This window comes from Protopterus annectens, chromosome 10.part0 (genome assembly GCF_019279795.1).
Source record: "Protopterus annectens isolate FY-2018-M chromosome 10.part0, PAN1.0, whole genome shotgun sequence".
Lineage (NCBI taxonomy): Eukaryota > Metazoa > Chordata > Ceratodontiformes > Protopteridae > Protopterus > Protopterus annectens.
Window position 1 is genome coordinate 1285690492 of NC_056744.1, and position 22469 is coordinate 1285712960.

Here is a 22469-nt window from a genome sequence, read left to right on the forward strand (position 1 = left end):
TACATGAGTAACATAAGTATCTTGCTAATACTGGTCATGGATGTCTGCATGTCTTGGGATTTTCTGTTGTTCTGGACTACTGTCCTACTTCTGTTGTATAGCCTATATATTGCAGGGGTTCAGCAGACTGGTGTCCTTGTGTAGAAGTAGTGAGTCCTGGTTTACCATTGATGGCATGACCCATACATCTTTGTAGGTGCTTATAGAGTGTATTTGTAATTCTGTCTGTATCTTGAGCAGTGTCATCCCTGACCGTGGGGGCTGTGAACCCTACCACCTCTGTCATTAGTACTGTGAATTTAGCTGTAGGAAAGGTATTCACTGTGTGTTCCTTGGGTGGGGGAGATGGTTGGGAGTGGAAATCATCAGTGAATAGTTCATGGTCAGATCTAAACAGTAACTGGCTTACCTCTGCTGTAGTGCACCTGTTGCACATGTCAGTGATTACCACTTCTAGTATGTTCTCACCTCTCGTTAGTCCATCTACCAACTGATACATGCCATATGAGGTGATAAATCCAGGAAGTGATGGGCCTGGAAGTGAATACTAGAGTAGGTTATCTAGTTACGTGTAGGGTAGCCAACACTGACCAATAACAGGGTGCCTGGTAGGACTGTCATGTTTACCACTGTCTCCAGATAGTTGTAGTGGTACTCCTGAGTCATGGAGGGTTACTGTAGCAGCTCACAGTTTGCATTGCAGTCATGGCTGATGTTAGCTGCACATGGATGATCACAGAGGTATCATGCTGCCCCATTAACTTGGAGGTGTAGGCATACCTCTCAACCTGGAAACATCAAAAATCTGGACAAGGCCCATGACAAATAGGTACAAATCTGTATGCTGATTAACAAAAAATCTGCATACATAATTACGTAACCCCACCCACTCCAATGGAATTGTGAGATATCAACTTTCAAATGAAAACTGAAGAACAGACAACCAAAATATGGCACCAGAGACCCCTGCAGCCATTCCAATGCCCCATTACCTGGCTATTTCACCCCATTTACCATAAACACTAATGTGTGCATACTGCTTTACTTCTACAATAATTATTTGGATTTTATTTTTACATTTTATAGTACAATGCACAAACACGAATAGGTATCTGCTAAACAAAGCAATACTGTCTCACAATGAAAATAGACCTTGCATTAAAACTTCTCAGCCCTTGAAACTCACATTCATTGAAACATTATTGAAACCCATACCACATACAAAGAAAATGCATCTGGCCACTGGCCAATGTTGGATAAAGATTACCTTTCCTTATTTCAAATCAAATCATAGCCCCCTTGCACACAAAACAAGAAACATACATGCGTTCTTTGATACACCTTCCTGACTTTATTAAATTATGTTCCTTGTATAACACATCACAAACTTGTTAGATTTAAGTTAGAGTGCATTTTAAATTTATAGTTTGAACATTTTTCCAGTAGGCAATGAACCAATAATGACAAAACTACCCATTTCAGAACATTTCCATCATAAAAGTCTACCTACATATACACACACACACACACACACACACACACACACACACACACACACACACACACACACACACACACACACACAAAATTACATTTTAAATGTATTGTTTGAACATTTTTCCTGTAGGCATTGAAACAAAATGCATGAACCCATAATGACAAAAACTCCCCAATTAAGAACATTTCCATCATAAAAGTGTAAATATATAAATAGAATGACAGTAGTGTAAACCACAAGTACCCTATTTTGCAAAAAAGCAAACATAAATAAATATATAAACAGAGAGACAGAAAGATAGATAGACAGATATGTAAAAAAGTAAGTAATCAAGTAAGTACCTGTTACATATTTGTGCGGGGTGTGTATATGAGCATGGGTCCCTTGCAGACATGTGCACAGGCATTTCTAAACTTACTTTTGTGAATAACACCAGTACAGACTGCAGTATTGTACAGAGATTTTCAACAGAGCAGGTGTACAGAAGAGCTGCATGCCATGGAAGTTCATATCTGAGCAATGGTTACACATTTTATACATATATATATATATATATATATATATATATATATATATATATATATATATATATATCTGTGTGTGATCAGTGAAATGCTTTCAATACTTTTGACAATTACTATACATAAAATCTGCTTGTTCACATCAAGAAGACTCTCTTTTTTTGACATTCAGAATTATAACCTTAGTTCTATAGTGTAAGATTTTACAAATGTTAGTGTCTGTATGAAAATTACCTCCAGGCACGGGAAAACCCCTACTGTTTGAATGGTACTTATATGTAGTGCATAAGAACTATGAACGAACATGTTCTTAAATTCATTCAGAAATGGAAGTCCTCCACAACATGGGATAGTAGCAGTTTCAGTATTTTAAATACATCCTCATTTTGTGTAGTCTATAGAGTCTTATCAGGTGAACCCAGTTTGGCTTTTCAGGTCTTGTTCAACCCTACTACTTATTATCTCCTTTCCCTTGAAAAAAAAAAAAACATCAATGAATGCCGATTTAAAAGAACTAGTTATATAACAAAATACCAATATGTCAACAGCATCAAGTGTCCTCTCACTTAGGGAACAAGCGACATTCAAATTTCAGTTAGACAAATGTTTGCATTTCATAAATTCATGCCTTGAGTCTCTAGCTCCAAACTTCTATGCTGGACTAAACATCTTCACATCTTAAAGCTGTCCAAAATATGGCCTGTGGACCACATTGTTGCATTAGTGAAAGAAGCAGGGTGACAAGCATATAACTAAATAGGACTCACTCACTGTCTCTCCATCACTCATACACACACGCTCTTCAGCTTTCATACCAACATTCACTCTCTCTCTCTGTCTCTCTGATCACTCACACACAAGCTCTATTCAACTTCAACACCTGCATTCACTCACTCTCTCCGATCGCTCACACACACACACACACACACACACACACACACACACACACACACACACACACACACACACACACACACTCTTCACCTTTCAAACCTGCATTCACTCACTTTCTCTCTCCGATCGCTCACACATACACACTCTCTTCACCTTTCAAACCTGCATTCACTCACTTTCTCTCTCCAATCGCTCACACGCACACACTCTTCACCTTTCAAACCTGTATTCACTCACTTTCTCTCTCCGATCGCTCACACACACACACTCTTCACCTTTCAAACCTGCATTCACTCACTTTCACTCTCCGATCACTTACGCACACACTCTTCACCTTTCAAACCTGCATTCACTCACTTTCTCTCTCCGATCGCTCACACACACACACTCTTCACCTTTCAAACCTGCATTCACTCACTTTCTCTCTGATTGCTCACACACACACACACACACACACACACACACACACACACACACACACACACACACACACACACACACACACTCTTCACCTTTCAAACCTGCATTCACTCACTATCTCTTTCCGATTGCTCACACATACACACACTCTTCACCTTTCAAACCTGCATTCATTCACTTTCTCTCTCCGATCGCTCACACACACACACACACACACACACACACACACACACACACACACACATACACACACACACACACACACACACACACACACATTTCAGTTACCTTAAAGCAAAGCAAGCTGTGTGGCAACTCCCGTTCTGCCTGGAAAACTCTGCAGTTGTATGGTAGCAGTCTGTTGAGTTGAAATAGCTTAAATCCAAAACTGCAGTCACAGTATTCAAACAGACGTGCAACCACACTTGCATGTCCCTTGAACTTAATTCCAACAAGCTGACGGAGCTGATGTCATCGCTCACATGATGATATCAGCTCCAAAAGCGTGAAAAACAAAAAAGTCTAAAAAAATAGATGAAAAATTGGAAATGAAGGGGTGCGACTCGAGAATCATGGCACCCCATTATTGGGACCCCAAAACTCGGTAAAAACCGAGTAATTTAGGACGGTTGGGAGGTCTGGGTGTAGGTATCCCCGATGAATATGGATACACCCCCTCCATGTCTGTGCCAGTCCATGTTCAGTGGCTGAAATGTGTGTTATAGGTTGTTGTCTGGTAGTACTGGTGTGATCACAGGAGCCTTATACCGGTCCCAGTCACAGAACAGATGTAGATGTTGTCCATACTAAGAGGTGCTGTGAGTGCATACATGTTTTGAGTACTGCCCCTGGTGTTGAGTAGCCTAACCCTTATTGATTCCGCTATTGTGCAGTTCATGGAGGCGAGATTCACCTCTGAGACCTGCCTAAAAACGGCACCATGGGGGGGGCGCAAATAGCCTTGCCCAGCATTCCAAAGCCTTAGGCTGACACATGCAAGTTGGTATGGCATTGTTGCAGGCATGTTTCCCATCTGTGCTTGTGTCCCATCTTTCCTGTAGGTAACCTGCTGGTAAGCAATACAAAGCCTGAAACCTATACAAGTCCACTAGCTTCCAAGATAGGCTTTTGGAGTGTTTATGTATCAATAGTCTGTATGCTCTTGCTGTACTTAACTGTTGTTGACTACATGGTGATTTTACACTGTATATTGTGATCAGAAAACTCTCTAGAATCACATATGATTTGGAAATGGCCTGCACTGTAGAGGTTCACAGATAGGTAGTAGGCTATCTTCCCAAGGGCATTTAGAAGCATAGCTACAGTGTGGTGGCTTTATCTGCACCATTGATGAAGTAACTGAGCCTCCCGAGGGCATTTAGAAGCATAGCTACAGTGTGGTGGCTTTATCTGCACCATTGATGAAGTAACTGAGCCTCTGTCAAGCATAGCCAATGAAATGATTCCAGGCAGAGTTGCTGGAAGCTGTTGAAGACTGGGGTGCTGTAAGGTGATAGAGGCACATAGTGATCTCAAAAGGGCATGTTAACATGACAACCCAACAGCATTCAATTTCCCCAACAGGTCTTACAGCTATAAAACTTGAGTGGCTCCCCCACACCCTGGCTGTATGTTTCTGGGATACATGATCCCAGGGGTGTATATACTGTTGGCCAGTCACACATCACGGTTTACCCTGAAGTGTGTCAGTGAGGGGCTATGCCAAATGTAGTTAGGATGTTAATGTATAGGCTCTCAATTCATGTCTTATGTCGGTATTTTGAGAAGCTCACTGGGTATGGGTGGCTCCCCCTGTTGTGTAGCCAAGCTTACACATAGGATTCATGGACATAGGAAATAGGCAGAAGGAATGTTAATGTCAAAAGTGTAATGGCTACAGCATTTGCATAATATCTGTGCAGTCATGGTTCAAATCTCAATAAAGTCAGAGATGTTTTACGTGTTACATAGCATACCTTAACCACAGCTTGCATATATAGGTAGTATTCCACAGAATAATAAACATTTGGAACACACATAAACCCATGTGTGCTGGAGAGTACAGTTAACAGACAATGTCATGTTATGTAAGCACATAGTGAGATGTTACGTCACTGAAATGTATATATCCTGAGTAGTTAGCAGAAGTGGCCATATTTGCGTGCACAGTTTATAGGATGTAAAGTTTGTTTAACTGTGTACAACCGCTGGTATAATGTCACACAAACAACTTTAAACCTGCTTACAACTGCTTAAATTAGCCTTATTCTGTAGTAAAACATGTCTAATACATCACAGGTGTTAAACCCTGGACCATGCACACCATAGTCATGGGACCTAACACTAAGACATCTAATCTGTATACATGGTAAGTGGTTGTTAGACTACACCTTATACTACAGGCATTTCACAGTACAGACCACAAATGGGATAGTCACTTTGTGTACATATGTACAGTACATTGTAATGTACTGTAATGTGTGAATCAACATATACAAGTCTACATATGTATAAGTGTTACAAATTAATACTAAATATATATATATATATATATATATATATATATATATATATATACATATATAAACATCTATAGCTATATATATATATATATATATATATATATATATATATATATATATATATATATATATATAAACATCTATGTGACACAGAAGCATTCCAAATGGATAGAAGTGTATGCAAAACACATGCAGCTCTGGTATTACAACTATTAATATTAACCAAATTCCCCATAGAAGCAATGGTTGCTGTGTATGTGGAGATTGGTGTTGGGGAGGACCGCTGGATAATGGAATATGCATCAAGAAGGGCCTGTGTCGGACGTTCATTACGTGAACTGAAGGGGTACACATGGAATATGGGCACAAAATAAAAGGACACAAAACAAGAACTATTCTCATCCATAATACACCCTGTCAGGTCACATTGCAACACTGACTTCAACAAACATATGAACATTAACAGGTATCATACATATGTACACCAACTGACTTACACATTTGTTTGCAGTAGTGAGGAACGGCTGTAGTACACTGTACATACTAAACACCATAAAAGTTGTACATATCTCAGATGCCTCAGTGCTAAAGCCAGTGACTGAGGTGTTCATGGTCCCGGTTTCAAGACCTGCAAGTGTTCATAGGTTCATAGGTTCATAGGTTCGTACTAGGCTATCTGCCCTAGGGCATTTATAAGCCTAGCCAGAGTGTGTGTGGCTTTCACCATCCCTTAGGATGAGAATACTATGCCCTTTTAGGATTTAGTTTACTGTGCCTCTGTCTAGTAGTGACACAGAGATGACCCCCGGGGTAAACCTACGATCGCCCATCCACTCGTCAAGATTTCTCTTGAATAGAATCAGTGAGGGGCTCTGCCTAACATGGACTGGGATTCTATTCCAGAGTGTAAGGAGCCTCTGGGTTATGAATCTGTCCCTCCAGCACGTCCTATTTATTTCTGTGTTGAGGTTTAAGTCTCTTGCTCTCGTGGCTCTGATGGATTTGGATTTTCTGAGGTGGAGCATGTCCATTAATTCTGGATTGGACATGGCCTTGTACGTCAGGCACAGGTCACCTCTGAGTAGGTGGTATGCGACTGGATAGAGCTGGAGTTTTTCCAGTCGGGCAGCATATGACATATGTTTAAGATCCTTTATCCTCTTGGTGAGGAACTTTTGGGGTCTTTCCAACTGCTGCAGGTGTCGGGTGAGATACATCCCAAATGGGGCATTGTACTCAATCATTGGCCTGATAAGAGAAGAGTACAGGGGCACAATGACCTCTCTTGATCTAGATGTGAAACCTTTCATGATAAGGTGGGCAATATAGAAGGTCTTCCTAACCACTTTGGCAATGTGAGTGTCAAATGAGAGGTTACTGTCAACCTGGGTCCCTAGGTCCCTGATTACCTCTTCCGTACTTAATGGATTACCACCTATGTGGTAATTTGTGGGTACCTTGTTTTTCCCAAAGGGTATGACTATACATTTTTTGGCGTTCAGCTTAAGGCCATGGCTCTGGCACCAATTATCCATTTCTATGAGGCCTCTCTGAAGGATGTTTGTGTCCGCTGAAGTATCAATTATGGTGCCCAGTTTGCAGTCATCTGCAAACTTTGTCAGCCACAATCCTCCTATGTTTGCCTGTACCTCGGAAAAATAAATGCCGAACAAGAGGGGTCCCAGGACTGAGCCCTGTGGGACAACGCTTGTGACTGGCTTAGAGTCTGACATAGCTCCAGCAACTCTGACCCTGTGGGTTCTGTCCTTGAGCCCGTTTGCAACCCATCTTGTGACATATGGGTTTACATTTAAGCTGGTGAGTTTGTCTATGATGCCTGAGTGGGGTATTGTGTCAAAGGCTTTTGCAAGGTCAAGGTAGGCTGTGTGAACTGCCTTGCCCTCATCAATGGCCTTAGTGACTGTTTCAAAAAAGTCGACCAAGTTCAAAAGGCAGGATCTGCCCTTGACAAAGCCAAATTGGGTAGGATCCAATGTCTGTAGGTCCCCAATGTCTTTGTTTATGAGTTCCATAATGATCCTCTCCATAGCTTTGCAGACCAGGCTCATCAAGCTTATGGGGCAGTAATTTCCAGGGTCCGTAGAAGCACTGCCTTTGTGAAGTGGGACCGCTGTTGCCATACGCCACTCTTTGGGTACGTATCCTGTAGTAAGGCTAAGATTAAATAGCAGCCTTATGTGTGGGTTTAGTTCCTCTTGGAGTTCATGTAGCACACAGCCCGGGACACCGTCCGGTCCCATTGATGCTGTGTTTTTAGCTTTAGAGAGGGCGGCTCTCACCTGGGCATCTGAGATGTTAGGGAGGCTACACTCTGCTGGGATAGTTATTTCTTCTTTTGGGGGGGAGGGGGAGAAGAAATTTGCACTGAACCTGTCTGCCAGAATGTTGGCAATGTCAGTGGGTTCAGTGTATTTTGTGTCATTTTGGACTAACTCTGAGCATATCTGGGAGTTTCCACCCAGATTTCTAACATAGCTAAAGAAGGCCTTGTGATTGTCTTTTGTGTCTTTTGCGATTTTTCTCTCAAAGTTGGCCTTGGATGATTTTATGAGTGATCGTAGTTTTTTGCTAGTACTGATCAGAGATGCCTTCCCTTTTGGGGATTTTGCTCTGTCATGTAGTAGCTTCCTCCTCCTGTTGTAAAGTTTGTTTATGGCTGGGGTCCACCAGACCAGGTGCCTGCCTTTGGGGGAATGGGTCTTGGTTTTATTTGGGATTGCATGATCCATGCATTCTTGAAGGTGCCCGTAGAAGGCATTTGCAAAGGATTCAGCAGTGTGGGTTGTGGTTTCCACTGGCCCAGGGGCCTTGAAGGATACCACTTCAGTCTTAAGAAGTGTGAAGTTGGCTTTTGAGAAGTTCTTCACTGTGGTCTTTTGTGCAGGGGGTGGGGGCGTGATGTGGATATCCAGTGAGATTAATTTATGGTCTGATCTTACCAAAGAGGGATATACTTCCGGTGTGGAGCATTTTGTCCCCATGTTTGTGATGATCAGGTCTAGTATATTGTATCCTCTTGTGGGAATGGTGACTAGTTGTTCCATTGCATTTGAGTTTATGAATTCTAGGAACCTTTGGGCTAGGGTGTTGGGGCTTGAGTAATGTTCCCAGTCTATGTTTGGGTAGTTGAAGTCTCCCAAAATGATGGTGTTTGGAGAGACATTCATACTCTCCAGTGTCTTCAGGAAGGCTGTGTGGGGTTCCTGAGTTTGAGAGGGTGGTCTGTAGCATGCTACAAACTGTAAGGCAGTTTTGCCTATGGTTAGTTGCACCTGGATGGTCTCCAATGCTTCGTGCGTTGCCACTAACCTGGAGGTGTGGGTATCTTTGATGAATATGGATACTCCCCCTCCTTTTGTGGTTCGGTCCAAGTTTTTGGGCCGGAAAGCATGATATGAGGTAAAACCTGATAGTGCTGGGGTGCTCTCAGGAACCTTGAACCAGGTTTCAGTCACTGCACAGACATCGATGTTCTCCATACTGAGGAGGGCTTTGAGGGCGTGCATCTTGAGATTTAGACTTCTGGCATTGAGCAGCATTACCCTTAGTTTTTTTCCACTTGTGTTTTCTAGGGAGGTAGGTTTGTCATTTGAGCCTTGCCTAAAAAAGGCCCTATGGGGGTGGCAAGAGCCTTGGCCAATATCCAGAAGCCCAGGGGTGACAGGTGCAAGCCATCCCTTGCGAAGCAGCGTGGCTTGTCAAGCATGTCATCCCAAGCAGACAGACATTGGATCCCCTTTGAATGACACCAGTAATTAAGCCAATTGTTAAAACTGATCATTTTGTCTTTGTACTGTGGCATTATTCTTGGTGAGGGTAAGATGCTGCTCAGGGTCAGGGTCATACCGGCCTGGGCTACATAATCAGAGAGCTCCTCTATGTCTCTTTTCATGTAGTCCAGGGAGGTACGTCTCAGGTCGTTCACACCGGCATGTACAATGACTGAGTCATATTTGTACTTGTTGTGGTGTGACCTGAGTGCTTGTGTTATGTGGTGGATTCTAGCTCCCGACAGGCAGCTTACTGTGACCTTTTCCTTGTTCAGTCTGGTGAGCGGGACGTCAGTGTGTCTGACTATGGAGTCACCTATTACAAGTGTGTCTGGCATGTTGTCTGGCCTTAAGGGCTGTGAATGTTTAGCACACTGACTTTGTGAACTATGTGTTGCATATGCTATGTATTGAGGTGGTGGTTGCTTGGGTGTCTGCTTTGGAGGCCTCTGTTGTTTTGGTAGATTTTTAATCAGCGCCTCCGAGTATGTTTTTGTGTGTTTATGTGTTTGGTTTGCAGTTGTGATAGTTCTATGTGAGACTGGGTTTGTGGTGTGCGTGGTTACCTTCTCCTCCTGACTGGTCTTGCCAGTACTGAATTGAGAGAGCTCAGCCTCCAGTTTGGCTATATAGTTGCATCTCTCACATATATTTATATTTGTTGGGAGGAGGAGAGGGTTGTCTGTGTACATGAGGCAATTGTAACATTGCCTCAAGATTCCCAGATTCACCAGCTGAACAGGAGAGGACTCCAGCAACTGACCCTTCGACATGCTAGAAATAGTGATAAAGATTGCTGTGTAACTGAGTCAGAAAGGACCTATAGGGAAATGGGTACTCAAGGGAATTTAGGCGAATGAAGTACTTTCTTTTGTTTAAGAATGCTTTACCTGTATAAAAAATGCTTTAGGAGCAAGTGCTGAGCTTTTCAGATAGAGTATAGGCTGTTTAGATTGCAAGTAGAACAGTTCAAAGGGAAAAATTGAAGAGCAGACTTTACGGAGCCAGAAATAGTTTAAACTTGATTAACCTGTGCTGCCCTATGCTGCTCTATGAGAAACGTCACGCTAATTTGCGCTAAAACGCGCTAAAGCATGCAAAAGCGGACTTTATAGCAGGGGGTTGAAAAGAGACAGGAATTGACCCAAAATGGATAATATACAAGTTGCTGGGCTGGAACCAATCCTCTAGGGACAAATAGGTTGCTCAGTGCTCCTCACTCCCACTGGTGAGCAAAGAAGCTTCCTCTTATCCAAATAAGGATATGGATAGCAGAGGAACTAAGACAAGGCCCAGAGATCAGCAAAATCTGAAGACTGGACTATTCTAGTTCAGAAAAGCGGGAAAACAAGAATATTTTTTTTTCTTTTTTTACAGAGAAAGGAGAAAAAGATACAGTAACAAACAGTAAATGCTATAAAACGGCTAGCGTACTTGAGTGTGTTAGCCTAACAATTAAATTAAACAAAAAATAACTTTTTAAAGTGCTAAAAGTATAAATTCAACACAAGTACAGTAAAAACAATATGCAGAGCTGTTTTTTTAAGCGAAATGCAGTCGAGATGCAGTAATTTAAGCGAAAGCCAGAAAAAATACTTATAAATCCAGGAAAGTCACTCTATCACTCTCTGCTGCTTGTAGAACTCTGCAGGACACCACGAGGAGCTGTGCTGAGTCTTTTACAAGTGAAAAAAGTGGGCTTTATAGCAGGGGTTGAAAAGAGCCAGGAATTGACCCAAAATAGCCAATAAACTACAAGTTGCTGGGCTGGAACCAATCCTCTAGGGACAAATAGGTTGCTCAGTGCTCCCCACTCCCACTGGTGAAGAAAGAAGCTTCCTCTTATCCAAATAAGGATATGGATAGCACAGGAACTAAGACAAAGCCCAGAGATCAGCAAAATCTGAAGACTGGACTATTCTAGTTCAGAAAAGCGGGAAAACAAGGATATTTTTTTTTCTTTTTTTACAGAGAAAGGAGAAAAAGATACAGTAACAAACAGTAAATGCTATAAAACGGCTAGCGCACTTGTTACGTCATTTTGAGGTACCGAATAAGGGATGTTGGATGCAGGGTGATTAAAGCACTTTTAAGCAGATGTTAGCGGGTTATTGTGTCGGTAAGTGCCAGTAAGCAGAATTAAACATGACTACATGGATAAGCGCCACACAGGTTTAACCTTTGCTGAACATTGCGCATATCACGGGCAAAGCCGCTCACAACCGCTGAAATGTGCGTTAATCACCCTTGTACTACCAGTGACTGCTCTGAGAGGTAAAATGACTACTGCCAGGATTAGAACACACAACCATGTACACCATCTTCACAATAACCTACCACTAAGCTACCTGAGATCCTGAGATGTACCAATGGCAGTTGTGTATTCTGACAGGTTAAAACACAAAAGGGAGGATTGTGTGGAAATAGGACAAACCGCCATGTGCCCAATGAAAGGTGTATGCTATATATATATATATATATATATATATATATATATATATATATATATATATATAAATGAACATATATATATATATATATAGAGAGAGAGAGAGAGAGGGAGAGAGAGAGAGATATATATGTTGATATATAGGGATATACATATATATATAGATATATAGATAGGTTAACATCTACACAACCATGGAGGTACATATAAATGGGATACCTACCAAATACCAAATGCTTGACATATCAACGTGCGTAATAACAAGGCTTAAAGACTGAAAGACCACAGTACCAAAACACCAGAAGCACAAGTTTTAAAATCCCAGTGTTAAGGGACTTTTAGTTAGTGCTTCTGGTGTTGCGGTTCAGGTAGGTTACTGTGTGTAAGTGTGTGTGGGTGTGGGTTTCCTTTGTGTGTCTGTGCAATCTCGGAGGTAGAATATTAAAGTGGGGGGGGTGTGGGGGGTGCAGCCACCCACATGGGGGTGTAGGGGGGCTTGCCCACCTGCTCATACATAGTGTAGGATGGTTTGTTTGGATGTGGTGGGTTGCAGTGTGTCTGTATGTGCGTGTGTGTATTCTGTGTTTGTGTTACTTTCGTGAGTTTGACTGTCGCGAGTTTGAGTGTTCGGTAATGTGGGGTTTTGGAGTCTAGGCCCGGTACTGTTGGCATCAGAATTGTGTGCATTCGGGATTCCGTAGGTATCCCATATACAGCTGTTGAAGTATTCATATATGAGTATAACATGGACCATAGCAATCACACATTCCGCCATGACCAAACTATAGGAACAAAGGATATGGGGAGTATATGCCTATACACTATTACAAATATGTGCTATGGGCAGGAGCCAAAGATAGGTTTACCTGTCCCACTTTGCGAGGGACAGTCCCTCTTTGGGCGGTTGTGTCCTGACCAAAAATATTAAAAATGAAAAAATGTCCTGAGATTGTAGGACATAATTATGTCCCATATTTTATGTAATAGTTGCACAAAATAATTATTTCTGTATCTAAAATATCTAAATGTTACAAGAAACAGGATAAGCAACTAAACTGCTACAAGAATAAGATTTTATTTAGGCAAAAAAGTAAAGATCTATCCTTTGTCCAGACCATGGGTATGTGTCGGCCTGTAAAATCTGATGTGTGTCCTGAAAATGTCCCACTATGGCCATTTGAAAAGGTGACAACCCTAGCTAAAGAGGGTCATTCACCAACACAACTCCAATGACTGCAAATACCTATGACAGAAATACACAGACAGCTTTCATGTAGCAACACTTTATTACATTTTGATGTATTGCCGAAAGAATTCAAGGACTAACATTACCTGCATGCTATACAGGAACCATTTAACAGTGCCTTAATGAATCAGCCTGCAATTACCATAGTATTAGTCCACTAAAGGATAGGTGTTCAAATAGGGAAGGAACCCTCACACACATATCGAATATGTATAAAAGCAGTTCCTACACACCTGCATCTGCTATGTACACCCACCAACATCTCCCCTACACCCAAACCAATTACAATACATACTGTAATAACATCACAAGTCATTCACTCACTGTACGACATCTACAAAAGCCTTAACATACCTTGTCAAAAACTCACTAACATGGCCCTATGTGAAATAGTTGCTGTTATACAATGGAACAGCTGCTGATGTTACAGGGTTTGTTTGCACTAATCCCATTTCAGAGGGTTTTGTGTACACCAGGAAGTGTTACCAATTATTGATTAACAGCACAGTATGATACACATTTACACCAAACCAAAGGTGTCTGATGAGCACACTGTAAACCACCTAACATTATATGCATAGCCATACAGCCTTGAGCTGCTCAAACATCCTTGCCAGACTGAAACATCTGCAGAAGTATCAGGTACAAACAAACCCTGCATAAGTAGCAATGTTTTGAAATATAACAGCTGTACTCACATGTAGAACAACATCTTCTAGGCATTATACATAATCCATGGGAGTCATGAAGCTAATATATCTCTGTGTGTCTCCATATAGCTGTTGCAATACATCACAAACAATACATCCAGGCCGTCTTCCTTGAAAGTAAGGCAAAGGGACAACGCCCAAGTGGAGTACTCAATTATATGCCACTGTTGCCATGGTATTGACTAATGGAATAGCTGCACAGCTAATGTGCATGTAATTAACTACTTTGGAACACCAATTGATGGTCAGGATAGCACATGTTACTGATATTTAACTATAAAAGGATGGCTCGTCACACATTCAAACCATCTGTATATGCAGAACATTACAAAGAAGATTGAAACACAAACTGAAAAAGATTGAAATAACAGTCAACGACACCTCGGGTTACTAATAAGGTATGTAGAACACTCAGTATGTCTGTGTATGTAGTACCTGTTCTGTAATAATGAAAGTGTATGCAATGCATATAGTGGAAACAGTTATCTTGTAGAGATGTATTGTTGAGCATAGTAATGCTTGTAGTATTTATGTGTGTACTGCTGTAGGTCACAAGGCAAACACCTCATACACCACAAGGGATGCTATATAAGGGCTTTGAACCCAACAATTCCTCTCCAGACGCTGTCAGTGGCAAGGTTGGTCCAACAAGTATGTGCTATAACAGGGGATAGTATATGTTGATATACTGTAACAGTAGGCATATGTATGGGTGTATTACTGAAAATAACATGTCGAAGGTGGGCCTACTGTGCAATTATGATTTGCATTGTGGGATATTGTGCCAGTAACTGTGAATTCCAGAAATCGTTGAGCTAATGAGTTGGTACATGAGTAGTTTTCCCAGTCAATGGTAGGGTAGTTGAAGTCGCCCATTATTAAGGTGTTTGGTTGAACCCTAATATTTTCCAGTACATCAAGAAAAGAGGAGTGGGAATACTGGGGCATGGTGGGGGGATCTGTAGCAAGCTACAATTTGGATTGCAGTTTTGCCCAGAGTTAGTTGCACTAATGGACATGCTACACGTACACATCCTGATCTCAAACACATACTTCATGGACATCCACCTTCCTAGTACAAGGATCACCACATGCTGGGCAGATCCCTGTCCCATACTCTTTACATACTCCTGCCATACTATGCATCCCTGTCCAGCAAAGCTGCACATTGTCCCTCTTTCAGACATGGTGTGATGACCGCATGATAAATATATCATTAACCCTGTGGATCAGTTATGTGGCACTGCTTGACCTGGCCCCAGAAACTTGCCTGTCAGCTACAGCTAGGTAACCTTTCATCCTAGGCTCATACATGGCCCAGGGCATATAGCCTACTAGTTGACTTTGACCACACATTCTATAGTTGATATCCAACCCTGCAAATACCATCAGGCTAGCCAGTGTCCCATGTGTATCACATGTGCAACACAGGTGATACATGGCAGGATGCTGAACTGCTGTACAATGCCATGTAGATGTATATGGCAAACACATACATGTAAAACCTTCCATGAGCAAGTCTGCAAGGTCACAGGTCATGTCCGTTAAGGCAGTGTAAGTCTTTATATGTGATATATACACAGCATCAAGGTCGACTTCATTAATGTGGACACATCCAGGCATGTGCTGATAGGTAAGAACACCAGTACAGGCAAACAGACATGCCCACATCAAGACAGCATCCACATGGAGTATGAGCAATGTAATCAGGTGACACACACACACACACACACACACACACACACACACACACACACACACACACACACACACACACACACATATATGGTGATAATATCCAATCACCATTGAGTATCATATGTGTGTGACACAAACATGTCAGTGGTGTCAGTGTCATGTAGATTTGCAAAGACAACTATTTAATCATAATAAATGTGATACACGTGTATGCTCAGCTGTAGCTCTGTACATCTCTTTGAGTTACTGTGACCTGTCTCCATCATTAGGTCTTCCAGGTATGCCATGTGCAAGGCTGCCACCTTATACCCGCTTGGAAGATGAGGCCCTCATCCCATACCTACTTGATAATCATCATGTACTGTTCAGCCATGTACCACAGGATGCACAGCAGCAGGATGCCCTGTGGCAGGAACTTTGCAGGAGGGTTAATGATGTGGGTGGCCACAACCGCACATACCAGCAGGTGCGCAGATACTGTACAGACCTAATTAGATGGGCGAAACAGCGTGCAAATGCAATCACCAAGGAACAAGGTGCAACACGTGGTGGGTCACCAACCCAGCCCCCACTCACACGTACCAAGGAGCTACTGGCCATCCTGTGGACACCTGCAGAGCAACATCTACAAGCCTTAGCTGATATCATGGAGGTGGGTGTCTCTCAACCACTGAGCCTGGAGTTGCCTGGTAAGTCACTGCTGCACATATAACAACTATATTCATTATAGTTACATATGTCACTGTACAATATGTAATGTAACATCATATGCAAGGCATGTATACACACATGCCGCATACTATAGTATGTTACTCTGTGTATGCACACATGTGCATACTCCATAGTATAATCTATTGTAATGGCATATGTGTTAACATGCACATTGCACCCTGTAGCTATCATACAGGCATGGATAATGATCATACTGCTGTGTCACTCCTATTTAGGTACCTCTGGCATTCTGCTGCGACAACAGCCCATTGCAGGTGAGACTGTTATTATTTATCAGGCATTTTAATGCAAAGATCTATCTGTCATGTGGCCATTTACCACATGTACACATAATGTATGGTCCTGTCACAATATACAGGTTGGACCTGCAATGCATCACAATGGCTACCCATGTGCAATACTTGCAAACTATGTGAAACACCAACATGAAACTTCACAAACTGTCATTGCCAGATGTGTGGACAGCTGTGCATACAATGGCAGAGGTGTTGTTCACTGTAGGGACATGTACTACAGATCAGAACTACACATGTGGGGAATACAAACAGTACTACACAGTGAGCTGGAGTATGGCCAGCCCACAGGATTCACCAGTGTGGATTATACCCCTGCTATGAATGTCACACAATGTTATGTGCTAGTTTGACATGTCCATGACATCTAGTGGGCTGGCTGCAACATTGCCTAACTATTCTAAAAAACATATCCCACATACAAAACATACCACCCTTTGTCTGCATAACCCTGTCGTCAGTGGAGCATATGACATCTATGGGTGTATGTCATATGGAACAACACAGACATGTGAAATAGATGCCGTCAGAACCATTTGGCCAACACATGTTCACACATGGCCATGGAGGATGGCCAAAGACAGTAGACATGATGTGCTTGTGTGTACACCCTGTCATACATGGCTCCACATGGTCCAACTATGGCCTTTGTGTAATGGTTATATTGCAGGTGTGGAACACTAGATATCCTACAGGCCTGTGCACATCTTGTGTAGGCGTGACATCAATCCACCACATAAGATGTGTTGAAAATCTTGAGTGTGTCACGACATGACAACAGTCACCTGTACAGTATCCACATACATACATACACAGACAACCACATCAGCCCACAGATACAGAACATTCCACTTGCTGGTGTCGAACATCACTGTCATCCTTGCTCAGTATGTGTGTGTGTGTGTGTGTGTGTGTGTGTGTGTGTGTGTGTGTGTGTGTGTGTGTGTGTGTGTGTGTGTGGTACACAGATGTCATGTGGAATATGTTGTACTGACGAGTTTGCCATGTCTGGCCATAGTTGTCAGGCAGCAGCAATATGTTTACAGATGTGCAGGGGTGTCATCCGTATGCCCTTCAATGACCTGTGTCACACATTCCACATCATGGTTTAGTGTGTATACACCTCAGTGATGTGGGTCACATTCCACAGTATATATGTATTATATCTGAACACAGTCATGGCTATGAACTGTGTCTGTAACTCACACTGTATAGCAATAAAGATGCCACATGATTCCCTGCAATGGCCATGCACATCAGCTAAATGTGCAGTATGTCTGTAGGGCAGATAGACAACACTGTGCCAGCGGAAAGTCCATGTTAGTATAACACATCCCTGCATTGGGACACCATTACTCCACTGTATATTTGACAGGACACCATTATGTTAAACATGTATGCATGGCATTGCACATGTCAGCAAATCACATGTCATACTACATGTGATTTTCAAGGTCATATGCCACACATCAGGCAGGTGTACTGTTAACCTGTGCTGGTCTACATGGTGTAACACAGGGATGTATGCTAACTATTACTATGATTGTGTAATGTGCATGCCTTCTGCTATGACACATGCATGCTGTTGTGTGCAACCCAGGGATGCATGATAACTACCACTATTATTGTATGAGCTGCATGCCTTCTGCCATATCACATGCATGTTGCATGCCTTCTGTCATATCACATGCACGTTGGGTGCCATAGCGTGTGTCTGTGTGTGCGTCTGTGTGTGTGTCTGTGTGTGTCTGTGTGTGTGTGTCTATTGTATAGATTGTAATGTACAGTTCTTGTCTGTCCCTCACAGGTGTTGATGTAGGTGCATTCCCCTCCTGTGGTCCATTTAATGTTAGTGTCCCCACAGACTCTAGCAGTAATGATGAACGTATGATTGAGGAACAGGCAGGGTTGTCAGGGGCTGAATCTGTGCCATTGGTTGCCATTCCACCTATATCCCCCTCATCCCGCACACAGTTCTCATGCCAAGACATACCCCATCACCAGTGGCCATAGAGGAAGGACAGTTGGTGTGTGGTAGCTTGGAACAGGAAAGTGTGGAGGCTTTGGAAGATGTGCCTGTACACCATGGTGTCAGCCAACTGACTGGTGATGCCCCACACAGGCATGTGGCCAGTGCTGCTCATAGGAGGACCTCTAGCCAACATGCCCCTGCAATACAGAGCGCAGCAGCTGGTGTCACCAGATGCATGTTTCAGGCTGTAATGGAGGCACAGACACGTGATGAATGGCACAACAGAGAAGGTCAGAGGCTTCAGAGGGCTGCTGCCCATTCTTTAAACAACAGCATCCAGGCAATGGCAAATTCTCAACAGCAGCTTGCTGAAGTTTTGGATAGATGATTGGGTGACATGGTTGGAGTCCTTGACCGTGGCATGACAATCTGAGAGCATGAGATGTCTGTGCTGGAACATCTGGTAGGAGTGAAGCATCAGGCACGTGGATGTAGGCCAGCTACATCACCTGTTGCAGGTCTACGTGAATGAGCTGCCTCACATGCCCGCTCCCATAGTGGCGGTAGCAGCAGCAGTGCAGCTGGTGCTGTGCTGTCCACACCAGGACACAGCAGGCCATGTGCACATGGCCCTGGATAGTCCCAACAGGGACACGGTTCCAGTGGACATGTGTCATCAGACAGTACCCAATCTGCATCTCTGCCTGGTAGTGCCTGTGCAACCCCTGGCACACACAGGTCACGTGGCCGTGGCCGGACACCGTGAACTGTAAAACCTGGCCTGTACAGTCTGCAGCTGTCAATAATACCCCTGTGTAGGCCAGACACATGCCAGAACTGTGTGCATACATACACACACACACTGGAAACATATGTAGGGCACCGCAACACACACATGCATGACATACACACATGCCCAATGAGATCAAAGGCCATAACCCACACACATGATGTCATCCAATGGTGCAGCCTAGGCCTCTGGCAAACATTATCACCCTGTGCATATGATGATGCCTGTGCTGCATCCCTGTCATCCACACCATCGGTGCAGGGACATGCTCATATGGTCTGATGTACAGGGTGGACAGACTAGGAAGATACGTGTAGATTACAATTGTTGTGTACTGTTGACAGGCAGCAGACATACCATGTAGTACAGGTTTAGAATGCATTTTGTACTGTTAACAGTATATGTCATGTGTAACAACAGTAACTGCATGCTGGTCTTGATGTTCTGCCTTCCTCCTTCAGGTCTAATTGCATGTGCTGGTGGATGTCAGTGTTTGCAGTTAGTATCCCATATGTAAATGTGGACTACTCACAGGTATGTATGAAAATACCAGCATGCACTTTGTAGCTTCCACATCACAGTTAGAAAGTCCCACGTTCCAAACACGTCTACTGATCTACTGATCCAAGAGCATGATAGCTGTGTATTAAGCTACTGTGGCTAGAGATGTGGCATCCATACTGGGTGACATCACAGGTACAGTTACATGGAGTGGGGAGGTAAGGGAGCGGTCTAGCTGATGACAAGGGTAGAGGCCAGTAGAAAGCGTGATGCCTCATTGGGAAGCAGTAATACATGTTCCCATGACAGGCTGCAAACACACAACTACACCCACACACTCAAGTATTATCACACATGTATTCAGAGACACAGTAACACACCCACACACTCACGGATTCACCAACACAGTAACACACACTCACACACACACACACACACATGCACACAGTTGCTAGTGTTGAGGTGAGGACCCCTGCCTATGTGCAAATCATCATTACAGTACTGTGCATTTACATGATGTGCCACAGAGATTACACATGTACAGGTTGTCAGTATGGCCTAAGATCGAGGACATCAGCAGGGATAGTAGATTGCATTGTCTGGATTGGGGGAGGACCAGACAGCCATACATACATACATACATACACACACACACACACACACACACACACACACACACACACACACACACACACACACACACACACACAAAACCACACTGTGGCATTCACTATTGAATACACCTATGTCACGCACATACAGATACCTCACATGTATGAGATACGCACCCCTGCCTATGTCCTGCTTTCTACATTGCAGTCTGTACAGATGTCTACAACAGTGTACAGGAGAGTGAGTAACAACTGAGATGTATTCCCCACCATATGTGACATATATGGACACACACACACAACTACACATGCCAGTACTGTGAATCAAACACCTGCCTATATCATGATACATATGACAGACTTACAGCAGTATTGCACGCGTTACAAAGTGTACTGATGCTTTCTTTTGCAACTGTGCTGATATATGCACATGGGAGGTCTTAACTGTTACAGGTGTCAAGTGATTGACCTTCGGTGTCACTCTGACCACTGTCTAAATTGTGTGTGTTCCCCTTCAATTAACAAAACCATAGCTTAGCGGTTACACAGGTTATTGTAGGACTGCTTGTGACACACCTGTGAACTGTCCTCAACAAACATCCATCTGCAAAGATGCCCCATCACTTAGTTATGTCCACACATCTGTCCATACCTGAAGTACATCTTACCATACTTTTAGCATATCACCATATACAGTTGGCAATGTTGAGGCTGCATTGCAACTGCATGATGTGCAAAGACACACGTCACCTGCAAAAATCAGCAACTGCACACGCATGGTATCTGAATGCACACCACCATATGTACATGTGTGTAGGTCATACATTCCATTCATTTGGGCATGTTTGTAGGCATTGCATTTGTTGGACATGTGTAATGACATACATGACACATGGACTGTTGTATGATATGATAGGTGTCATTAGTGACGAGTACAGAGAGAATGTTACCTCTGTCAACACTGATATCACACCTTATGTACTGTTAGCATTCAGCAGCCATGGACCTACCTTCCATGTGCATGTGTGTAATGGCTGTAGCCACCTGTCTGTACAAAGGACAACAACAGCTATGATATTTACATATATGCTGTATGTGTGTGGCATGTACATATCCAGGGCAGGTACATGTATGCCATATCCAAACATGAGGGTTTTTACTGGTGTACAGCAACAGTCATCTGTTAAAGCTGTAAATAACTGAGGGATCCTGGTATGTGCACAGCTGACCTGGTTACAAACAGTGGTATAATTGCATTGCATAACACATGATGCAACTGTGTCAGTACATGGGTACTCTGCACAGTTGATGTAGAGCTAGGTACAGTCCACTGGTCAAAGGTCACATGGTGTTCTACTATTATATGTCCTACCACATGTATGGATGTGTGTTGGTGGTCCGAGGGCATGGTGGTGTCTGATGTTTACATCCTAGAATGCAGCTTTTGACACTGTGACCTGCACCTGACTCATCTGTGATGCCTTTTGTGAGAGTACTGGTCAGTACATGCGAGTGGTCTTTATGTATGTGGGGACACAACCACCTGGAGCGGTCCGTACCTGTGTTATGGCCCACATGTCTGGTTCTGAGGTATATGGTGGTAGTGCTATTGTGCACTACAGAGCCTTCAGCCAAGTGTTCCTCAATGCACAGATGTCAGTATTCCCCATTGTTGGATCTACGGTGAGCAGCTATGATTACAAATGCTACACATCTAATACTGGTTAGCATAAGCATACAATGCAGTTGTCCACTAGGTGTCAGGGTGTTATCCTGTGTTTATTACTTTTGACTTGGAATGGCACTATATGGGCAAATGCG